Source organism: Mesoplodon densirostris, chromosome 1 (assembly GCF_025265405.1).
Source record: "Mesoplodon densirostris isolate mMesDen1 chromosome 1, mMesDen1 primary haplotype, whole genome shotgun sequence".
Lineage (NCBI taxonomy): Eukaryota > Metazoa > Chordata > Mammalia > Artiodactyla > Ziphiidae > Mesoplodon > Mesoplodon densirostris.
Genome location: NC_082661.1, coordinates 204,212,337 through 204,223,804, shown reverse-complemented (window position 1 = coordinate 204,223,804; position 11,468 = coordinate 204,212,337).

Here is an 11,468-nt window from a genome sequence, read left to right as displayed (position 1 = left end):
CCAGGTTCATGAAGTATTTACGACACAGGCTCCTTCTTAGTTTCTACTCTGCCTTCTCCAGAGCAATATCCATGGTCCAAAATGGCTGCTAGAGCACCAGCCTTCACGTTTGCATTTCACAAAGCAGGATGGAGGGAAAATCCAGGAAGGGAATATCCAGTTCCTTTAAAGTAGGTTTTCTAAAAGTAACACACCAATTTTGCCACAGCTCATTGGCCAAACTGTCATCATTTGACTATAACCAGCTGCAAGGAAGGATGGAGAATGTCCTTACTTCTTCCTGGACTTCAGTGTGTTCACTGACCACCAGGGTAGTTATTACTAAGTAAGTAAGGAAGACTAGGTATTGGGATACTGCTAGCCATGTCTACAAAGGCATGCTTACCTCATCTTCTAAGAAGTTATTGCAATTATGACGCTTTACTTCCAAGAATTTGTTTAGCTCCTGGCCCTCCAGTTTTTTCCTGATTTCTGTTCCATTGCCTTGCTCTGATTTTTTCTGTTTCAGGAGAGAACTTCTGGCCATCTGCCTTCCTTCTATTTTGGCTTCTTCCTAGGTCTGCCGCTCAAAGTACAGCCCCTACCTGAGCCGGCAGTCAAATGAAGTCCCTACCTTTAAGTCCAGCTCTGTCAGTCCCTACTCAAGCCTGAACCTAGCACTCTGGCTCCCTCCTTTTCCAGGAAGAAAGATTATCCACTAAGAGTCTAAGCTTTTCTAGTGCAAACTAGAACCCTAGTTTTTCAAGCCTTTTCTAAATTTTACAAAGGGATAGGTTTTCAACTTTTGGACCAATTGCTCCATGACTACATTAATTTATTCATCCATTGCCTTATTACCAAACATCTACTGAGTACCCACCATACGCCAGGCACTGAATTAGCAGAGGATCTTTTCCATCTACACTGACTCGTTTTTACAAAGCACCCACTCCGAATCCAGCAGCAAAAGTGAGTTGAGGATAGATCACTCTTTTTCCTATTAGAACACGTTGCCACGTAAAACAAGGGATTGCTGTGTACTTTCACAGTGCCTCCCAGGCTAATATTTCAATATTTCAAGACAGTTATAGCACATTTCCTTATTTATCTCCCTGCTCTTTCAACTCCTAGGTTTCAGTTTTTGGCAGGTAGTCTTTGGCACCTTTCCATGGATATCCTTATACACCTTCCAGCAGGAATAGCTTCAAAGAATCAGCCTATTTACTGTTACCAATTATGCAACACCTCGTCTTGACAACCATAACATGACTTCCTGGAATTATGAGAACACGTCGTACTGAACTGACAATTGATGGAAGAAGTATAAAAATAATTGCCCAAGAAAATAGTGTATGATAAATCAAAAACAATTTAAAGTATTTCTTACATCAAATGCTATCTAAATATATTTCAATAATCCAGAGCATGTAAGTGGCAGACAATACTTTAGGAAAAAATAGAGTGATTTAATATAGGCCCTTAGCTTCAGTGAGATCAAATTCCTGGCAATGAGGTCAAATTCTTGGCAAATCACCAAATGTGTGAATTCTGATGTGAGTTTCCAAGCAAAGATGGGGATCAGAAGGTGAAAAGTGACATTATCCACTAAATGAGGTTTAATTTTATGATCTAAAAATCAAAAAAGTTAACCTGGGATCTCTTAATGCTGCTCTAGCTTCCAAATTTTATAAAACTAAATGAAATATCAAAAATGTGCATTTGCTTTTAAGACCTTGAAAACTCCCTCTTTTTCCTCCTTTGCCTCATCACCAGATCCTTCAAACAATAATCTCTATGTTTTTGACCCAGTTTGTCATCACTTGTTCATTTTTGTGACTCTTAGAATTTGGTATATAATGTATGATAAGGTTTGCTGCAGGAATAAATTAATTTCAAAGCTCTTATGGACACACACACATACACACATGTGTTGTTTGCCTTCAGAAAGTCTGCTGCAAGTCAGTGACTCTGCAGAGCTACTGCTTACTGATGAGTCAGGGATCTAGAATGTTCCATCTAGTGGCTCCGGAATCTCACTACACACCCACATGAGCATGGTGTGTGGAAAAGGACCAGCTGGAGCATCACACCACCGACTTTCATTGTCTCAGCCCAGAAGTGACACACAGAAGTACTTCTCCTCTTCTCGTAGTTCACTGCATTCATCATAACTAAGCACGTGGCTTTGCCTGTTTGCAAGAGGGCTGGAAGGTAGGGTCACGGTTCCTGCACAGTGCAGAAGGAGAACACTTGGCTGTTGGGAAGCTTTAGCAGTGTCTACCATACCAATTTACTGAAGCCACCTCTTTATTTTTAAATATGACCATACTTTCCTAATGCCTTATAGTTATTAATTTCATTATCATCATCTTCCCACATTTGTTATTTCTGTTCCAAAATTTGGATACACTCAGAACCCATTTGGAACCCTTGACCAAAGTTGCAGGCATCTTTTTAAAAAAACAAAACCCAAACCCAAGCGTCACCATCACCTTGGCCCCTGTGGTCTGCACCTCAAGACATTCATCTAGATTCCTCTTCTGAGCCCTCGCTCTAAACCTGTGGGCTGTGGCATGGTCTCCCTGGTGGCTCTGAGGCTACCTGCCTTCACATTCAGAAAGGATGCTGAGAACAGGAACCCCAGCTCCCTGCCAACGGTATCTCCCTCCTAACCATCTGCTAGCCTCCTGTCTTTACTTTGCTGGAGACGCTTACAGATGTGCTTGTTCATGACAAGAACTTTCTGAAAGCCCCATCCATTTTCCAGTGGAGAGCATCACTAGCTCAGGCCCTCAGATTCTTTGACTTCCTCTCCTCACGGAACTCTCGCATGTGATTCTTACCCAACCCTAATCAAGTCCCCGCGTGGAAAACTCTGCCTTAAATCACACTCCCCTGTCAATCGATGCTGCCTTCCCTCCTCCCGCTTGGAGACAGTACAAAGGTCCCTGAAGGCGCTGTCTTCCTTACCCCGTAAGCAAGCGCTAGGCTTTGTGCTACCGACACAGCTCGTTTTAGGAAGTCCCACAAAATGACACAATGAACTTATTGACAAAACAGAAAGACTCACAGACATAGAGAACACACTTACGGTTACCAGAGGGGAAATGGGGGGAGGGATACATTAGGAGTTCAGGATTGACATACACATACCACTACATATAAAGTAGATAAACAGCAAGGACCTGCTGTACAGCACAAGGAACTCCACTCAATATTCTGTGATAACCTATATGGGAAAAGAATCTGAAAAGGAATATATATATGCAGAAATATATGACTGAATCACTTTGCTGTGCACCTGAAACTAACAAGCATTGCAAATCCACTGTACTGCAATAAAAAAAAAAAGTAGCTTTTACTGGCTAAAAAATGTCTTATCTTTTCATAATTTTCATTTCGCTGCTGACTTCATCTATTATTATTATTATTAATTATGATAATGATTGTCATCATTGGCTCTACACTTTATAACCAGGAGTCAGTCTACTCCAGCTTCTACCACTCATATATCTGGCTGTCAGAACTCCAACCTGAATCTACCTTCACAGAAAACTGCTTTTCCAGCAGGACAGGCAGTGGAACACTTATTTGCATTAATAATCCCGCTTTTTTCCAAGTTACTTGTAGTGGGTTGAAGAGTGTCTCCTAAAAGTTCATGTCCACCTAGAACCTCCGAAAGTCACTTTATTTGGAAATGAATTTTTTGCAAAGAGTTAAGGATCAAGAGATCAGACTGGGTACGGCTGAGCCCTAAAATCCAATAACTGGTGTCATTATGAGAAGAGAAGACACACAGAGACATGGGAGGAAGCCGATGTGGAGAAAGAAATGGAGGTTGGAGTGATGCACCCACAAGCCATGGGGCCAAGGATGTTGAGAGCTACCAGAAGCCGGGAAGAGGCTAGTCAGGATGCCACCCCAGAGCCTCCAGAGGGCACAGGATATCCAACTTCCAGAACTGTGGGAGAATAAATTTCTATTGTTTAAGCCCACCAAGTTTGTGGTAATTTGTTACAGCAGCACTAGGAAACTAATACAGACTTTACCCTAAACTGGAGAACTTGGAATCATCCCTCATTTCTTTCTCTCCCAGCCCACACCCACTCCTGCTAGCTTCATTGCCAGAACACTGCTGCCAGGTCCATCAGGTTTACTTCCGAGAGGTACCCTCCCCTCAGTCTTTGCCTTTTACAGTCTTCTTCACAGCTCTGCTGGGATCTTTCAGTCTTGCTCTTATCCTGTAAATAAAAGTTTCAAAAATTCCCATGACTCTCCTCTGCTTAGGGGTTGCATAAAAATTCTTCAGCTTGATGTTCAAGACCCTCAGATGACCCAGCAATATTTCCACCACTTCTAATCTAGGATCCATTCTTTCTGGTTCCTTTTCCAGGAGTATCTCTTGTATCCTGATATAATTTAAGGAAATGCAATTTTCCCATTAAGTTGTTTCTGATTTTTTTGACCTAAAATATTAGCTCATTTAAAAATTCCAATAGCTTTTTCTTTTGCCGGTAAGTAAGTTATATTTCATTTTGTAATTTATTTATACATGTCTTCCCCTTGCCTGGTCCAACTGAAATATGACTTATCTGCAAGCAAATCTATACTTTTACTTATTGTTTTTTTCTCATGCATACAGCAGATTTGTAAATTCAGTTGGCATTTTTTGAATTAATTTGATTTGTTAACTGATTTGGTAATGATAAATCCAGACTCTTGGAAGGTGGGAAACTTGAAGGGTGAGGCATAGTTAGCAAACCAATGACATCAGCTTCCTTTCAGATATACCCAGGGAAGGGCAAACATGCTTTCAATGCCTTTTTTTTTTTCCTTAAGTAACCTAAGGCTAACCTTAGTGTTTATTGGAATAATCTACTAATCCTTATAAATGTGAAGAAACTTTTGAAAAAGATGTGGGGCAGTTTTATAACTATGTAGGTGTTGGCTTCTATGCACAATCATTATTTTGTTGAATTCAAAGAAATAGAATATTTGGAGCAAGAGAGTAGATACTCTCTGGGTGATCTGATTCTGAGTCTTCAGAAGCTCTGAAAGCTATTGCACTGACCATGAATTGTAGATAACAGATAGTAATGCAAGATCACTTTTCTCTATATACATGCAAATTCTGCCCTGTCTGTGGAGGTGTAACTGACAATCCCCTACCATCATGGGGTAAACAGTTGTGCCTCTCTTGCACAAATATTTCAATATTCCTGACCTACCAGTGTGTCCATTCTTTGGGTTCTTTTCAACCAATTATAACCTCTGTCTGGTTTCCTTGTTGATTATGACCTTAATGAATCTTCAACATATATTTATTTTGCAACCACATGAGAGTTATGATTGTACCCTTTTTGGATATTAACGTTTTACAGAAATGAGTCCCTGTTTCATTATTCCTGGTGTTGTTTTAAATCCTGGCTACCATACTGTAAGTAGGGCATTGGATAAACTGGAAAACAATAACATAAGGGTGGCCAAAGTAGTAAGGAAAACTTGAAACCTACTATAGAAAGAACACTTGGAAAAAATTGGGGAAGTTTAGGTTGGACCAGAGTAATCTAAAAGGGAAATGATCATTGTTTCCAAAAAACCTAAAGGGGTACCATGCAGAAAAGTGACTGGTCAGATTTTATGAGTTTTTGCAGATTGAATCTGAAAAATTGGGTCAAATTTACAAACAGAAATTCTGACTCAATGGAAATCCAAAGTTGCTGACAATTAGAACTGTACAGAAATGGTGTGGTCAGCTTTGAGATGCAGAAATTTTCTTGTCTCCAGAGGTATTCAAGCAGAGTTTGGACAAAATCTTATTAGGATTCTTTTACTATTGATTAAACTATTGTTTATAGAATTGGACTAGATGCTTCATGGAAGATTTCAACCCAGAGTTACTAATTTTGAAGCCGAGCAGGACCCTGTGGGGCTCCTGGGCATGGAAGCCTTTCTATGTCCCCCAGTTCTTATTTGTAGGGAATAGACACCAGCCTCCGTGACCTTCCCTGAATTCCAAAGGGCATATTTGAACAGTTGCTCATCAGGAAAGGGAGAGGATGCAGAGAAAAGGGAGGGGCAGCCAAGAAACAATGGTGCAGCCTTGGGGCAGGGTCCCGGTTCCTCATTCAGGGATGCACAGAAAAACATCATTGAGCTGTTTTGCAGATACTGAAACCCCCATCAAATGGAAGATGAAGTATTCTTCATTCCAGATGACAGGAAGACAGAATCTCATCAGGAGACCTCCTGAGACCAGATTAAAGGAGCACAGGCCCTGGTACATCCTGGTCCTTATCAGTAACCCCACCCTGAACCATTGCTACAAAACTCCTCACCAAATCCTCCCGGGTTGGGACACCCCACAGGTTTTGGAGGGCACAAGCCCACTGTGTCCCTCTTTGCCTGGCAAAGCAATAAACCTATTCTTTTCTACTTCACCCTAAACTCTGTCTCTGAGATTTGATTCAGCAGCGGTGCTCAGAGGCCAAGTTTTTGGCATCAATTTCCTGATTCAATTCAATCCTCGTCGTGTATGTGGATTGACTCTCCTGGAACCCTAGTGGCACCCTAGATGCCCTCTTCTAGAGTTGCGATGAGTCATCTTTTTGTAGCAGGATGTTAAGGTGAGGCTTTCCTCCTGGGAGCTTCAGCTCAGGCCCCAAAGCTGAGGACAAGGTATGTTAAGAACCCTTGATGTGGATGATTTGAAACAGTCAGTTGCCAATGGAGAGCTAACGAGCTTTCCAGAAACATCTGGAAATACATCCCTGTACCCAGCTGGGTGCTCACGAAGCTGCAGAAACTCAGGCTTCCGAACAGTGGCAATGTCCTTGGAAGTTTGTGATCCCTGGGGCTTGGGGGTGGGTGGTAGGCCGAGACTCCACTCCACGTGGTGACTGATTCTTCCCTGGGAGAGTCAAAGTCTAGGATTGGAGTTACTTGAAAATCAGAGCAAAGATTGCAGCTGTCCCTAAAGATTTCGGTGGGCAAATAAGTATAACATTTCCCAAAGCCAGAGGCCATAGCCTGGAAGGCAGCCAGGGTGACTCACGGGGAAAGAATGTGACATCAGCGTTTCTTCTAGGTGAATACCCTTGGGGCTAGGGTTGAGTGGCAAATGTTAAGGAAAATGTTAGCCAGAAAATCCACTGCTTGAGTTAGGAAAACGTGCAGTGTTGGAGAAGTGGATGGGAAACGGGGAGGGGAGTCCCAAAGTGAATAGGAGAGAAGTATGGCCGGGACATTTGCTACGGCAGAGGCCCACATACATATGGCAAGAGCACCAGTCCCTGGAGAACCCCGCCTTTCCTCTCTCCCCGGCACACTTTCTTCATCCTCGGAGCATCAGCAGCATGGAGAGAGGAGGGCTCTTGGAGAAGCCAGCTGGGGAAAGAGGAAAGAGAGACAACCTGCCAGGGCCTGGCCCCCATGGCAGAGCTCATGAGCTGGGTAGGAGCTGGAACAAGGAAAAAGCTTTGGGAATGTGAATTGGTACAGCCACTATGGAGAACAGTATGGAGGTTCCTTAAAAAACTAAAAATAGAACTACCATATGATCCAGCAATCCCACTACTAGGCATATACCCTGAGAAAACCATAATTCAAAAAGAGACATGTACCAAAATGTTCATTGCAGCTCTATTCACAATAGCCCGGAGCTGGAAACAACCTAAGTGTCCATCATCGGATGAATGGATAAAGAAGATGTGGCACATATATACAATGGAATATTACTCAGCCATAAAAAGAAACGAAACTGAGCTATTTGTAATGAGGTGGATAGACCTAGAGTCTGTCATACAGAGTGAAGTAAGTCAGAAAGAGAAAGACAAATACTGTATGCTAACACATATATATGGAATATAAGAAAAAAAATGTCATGAAGAACCTAGGGGTAAAACGGGAATAAAGACACAGACCTACTTGAGAATGGACTTGAGGATATGGGGAGGGGGAAGGGTAAGCTGTGACAAAGCGAAAGAGAGGCATGGACATATATACACTACCAAGCGTAGGGTAGATAGATAGTGGGAAGCAGCTGCAGAGCACAGGGAGATCAGCTCGGTGCTTTGTGACTGCCTGGAGGGGAGGGATGGGGAGGGTGGGAGGGAGGGAGATGCATGAGGGAGGGGATGTGGGAACAGATGTATATGTATGACTGATTCACTTTGTTATAAAGCAGAAACTAATAAAAAAAAATGTTAAAAAAAAAAAAAAAAGCTTTGGGAGACTGAAGTTGGGACATTAGGTTGGAGCAACACTTGAATAACTAAAAAATGACACTGTGCTAATACCTAAAAGGCACTGCAAGGCTGGGGCCTTTGACCAAGATATTGTTACAGAAGCAGGAGAGAGGGGCCCAAAGGCAGACTTGTAAAGCAGAGGTGGATGGCAAAAAGTCGTTTCAGCTTGCACCTCACCACCTATGCCTAATTTTATGAACTTCTTTCAGTTGTCATGGAGACATTTCCTGTCCACATGCAAGCCTCTCTTTCCTGGGCACTCTTCACAATTTTGCGCAGATCTGGTGATGCAGTGGCCCATGTTACGATTCAAACTGTGTATCAGTTAACAGCTACCAGATTTCAATTGTTGCAGAATTTCTTCTTTTCATGGACTAGTAAGACACTCAAGCTTTCCCTCTTTCCTGTCTTTGTTTTTTATTTTATTTTATTTTTGAATTTTACTGAAGTATAGTTCATGTACAGTGCTTGTTATTTATCCGTCCTATATATACTATAATATATATACTAGTTTGCACCTGCTCATCCCAATCTCCCAATCCTTCCCTCCCTTCCCTCCTTCACCCTTGACAACTACAAATCTGTTCTCTATGTCTATGAGTCTGTTTCTGTTTCATAGATAAGCTCATTTGTGCCATATTTTAGATTCTACATATAAGAGATATCGCAGGGTGGTAAATGGTTGCATTTACTGCAGGACTTACACACTTCTTTATCATTTAACACATGTAAAACTGCACTGTCACTTTTACTACTTCCCTGTCTTTTTAAATTTTGTTTAATTTTTGAACTTTATTGAAGTATAGTTCATTTACAATGTTGTGTTAATTTCTGCTGTGCAGCAAAGTGACTCAGTTTATAAACATATATATTCTTTTTCATATTCTTTTCCATGATGGCTTGTCACAGGATACTGAATATAGTTCCCTGTGCTCTACAGTAGGACCTTGTTGTTTACCCATCCTATATGTCATAGTTTGCCTCTGCTGATGTCCTTGAATTACAGCTGTCATATGTTTTAGGCATTAGTCATTTGAGAACATTAGTTGAACTCTCATGTTGCTGTGTGGCTGAAGGATATTTTCTCCTCAACCACATCCTTCACCAATGACACCCCACTCTCTACCCACTGGCAGCCTGGGACAAAAACAGGGGGGGCGGAGGGAAAATGTAATATCTATCAACTTAAAGAAATATGCACAACCTAATAGTTGAGCATGATGTTTTCTTCGGGGGACCTCCTTAGGACTTCAGCCCGGGAGGCAGCATCTCAAGTAACCCTGAAAAAGGGCTCCGAGGAGGGGGCCAGGTTATATAGGAGATTTTGCAACAAAGGGCAGGTAGTCTGAACATTAAAAGATTATTGTTAGTTAAGGAAAAACAGAGATCTTAAGGAATTTAGCGCTTTTCTATGTTTGGGAAGATGCAAGAGTCTGGGCTCACTGAAATCATTCCTTTGATGTGCACCTCAGCCATCTGTGGCCAGCATCCTGTGTTTTCTCATCCTGAGTTTCCTTGGGGTGCACCCTCGGGGGTGGCTGCAGTCTGATGGTTGCTAGATGGCAGGTATTCTTTCGTTCCTGAGTTCCCTCGGGGCTCACGGGCTCACCACTGGCTGGTGGCTGCAATCGCTGATGACGGTGACATCACTTGCATACTGATAGGGCAGGAAATATTCCATTTCTCATATCTTAAAAGGGTATTTAAAGAAATAAATTGATGGTGAAGGGAGAGATTGACACTGGTTTAACATGACGCAGGTGCCACACGTGGTAGGAGGTGTCCTAACCTGAAGTTAAATTTTACGTCTAAGATCTGATTTTCTCTTAAACAGTCCATCTGGAGGCTAGGCGATTTTGAGATGCCCGGGTCTAGCACATTCTCCTGCTGCAGCTCCTGGACACCCCCTCCTCTTTCTGGTCCTTCTCCTGCATGCTGAGAGGACAGGGAGGGAGAGGGGAAGGACAAGGGGACCAGGAGGGCTGCTCGGGTGGTAATTCAGAGGACTTGAGGGATGGGGGGGCACTGAAAGGGAGGGTCATGGCAGGACTTGCTGTAAACAGAAGCCCAAGTCTGGAAACAGAACTGGGAATGATGGGGAAAAACTGAAGCTCTCTAAACCTTTGGCTTTCCTTGGGCAGTGCACGGCCCCAAATACTTACCTGCCTTCCTTCCTGACCCACCTCTAATTCAGTCTCCATGCTGCAACAGCAGTATCTTCCTAAACACCATTGGAATCAATGCATCTCCTTCTCTTCCTCCTCTCACCTCGGGACCAAGTCTGGAGGAGGCCTTGGAGTTCCCTTCCCCACCCTCAGCATTGACCTCTCCCTTTCCCTAGCTCTCAGGAGCCAGTAACACCGCATGCCTTTGTCCCAGTTCCCTCAATGAGCCACGCTCCCTCTGGCTTCTAGGGCTTTGCATGTGACCCTTCTGTTCTGATGAGAATGTTCTCCCATCCCACAGTCACCTGAATATCTCCTATAACAGCTCTGCTCAGAAGCACCTCCCGCTGGGACAGCCTCTCTGCCCCTCAGGCCAGGCTAAGTTTCCTGTGTGTCCTGGAGATGCCTGCTCTTTGGTACCTTGTGCTGAACGGCCTTGTGTCTGGGCCTGTCCACCCTCGGACTCGGTGACAGCAGAGCTTTGGTCACTGGTTGGTCCTCAGAACCTTGCACATGCCTGGCACCAGTGAGGTGCTCAGTAAACTGTCAAGCTTTCAGGGAATGGCTGGAAAGTAAAGTTTACTGGAAGACACGACATTTGACTGTTGAAACTAAAATCAAGAATTGAGGTACTGAGCTTCCCTGGTGGCGCAGTGGTTGAGAGTCCGCCTGCCGACGCAGGGGACACGGGTTCATGCCACGGTCCAGGAAGATCCCATGTGCTGCGGAGTGGCTGGGCCCATGAGCCATGGCCGCTGAGCCTGCGCATCCAGAGCCTGTGCTCCGCAGCGGGAGAGGCCACAACAGTGAGAGGCCCGCGTACCGCAAAAAAAAAAAAAAAAAAAGAGAAAAAGAAAGAAAGAAAATAATTGAGATCCTTGTCTTCTGAAACAGAACCGGTGTCGGTTTCCCAACAATTCTAGAGTTTGATCCCAGGAGTCATTTGATCAGCTCCAAGGACCTTCGTCTGTGTTCCTGAAGTTGTGTATGGTTCTCTCTTACAGAACTTCTCTTTTTTATTATAAAAATTTTGGATGAGTGTGTTCCCCAGCAGGCTCTCAACACATGAGAAAGGACA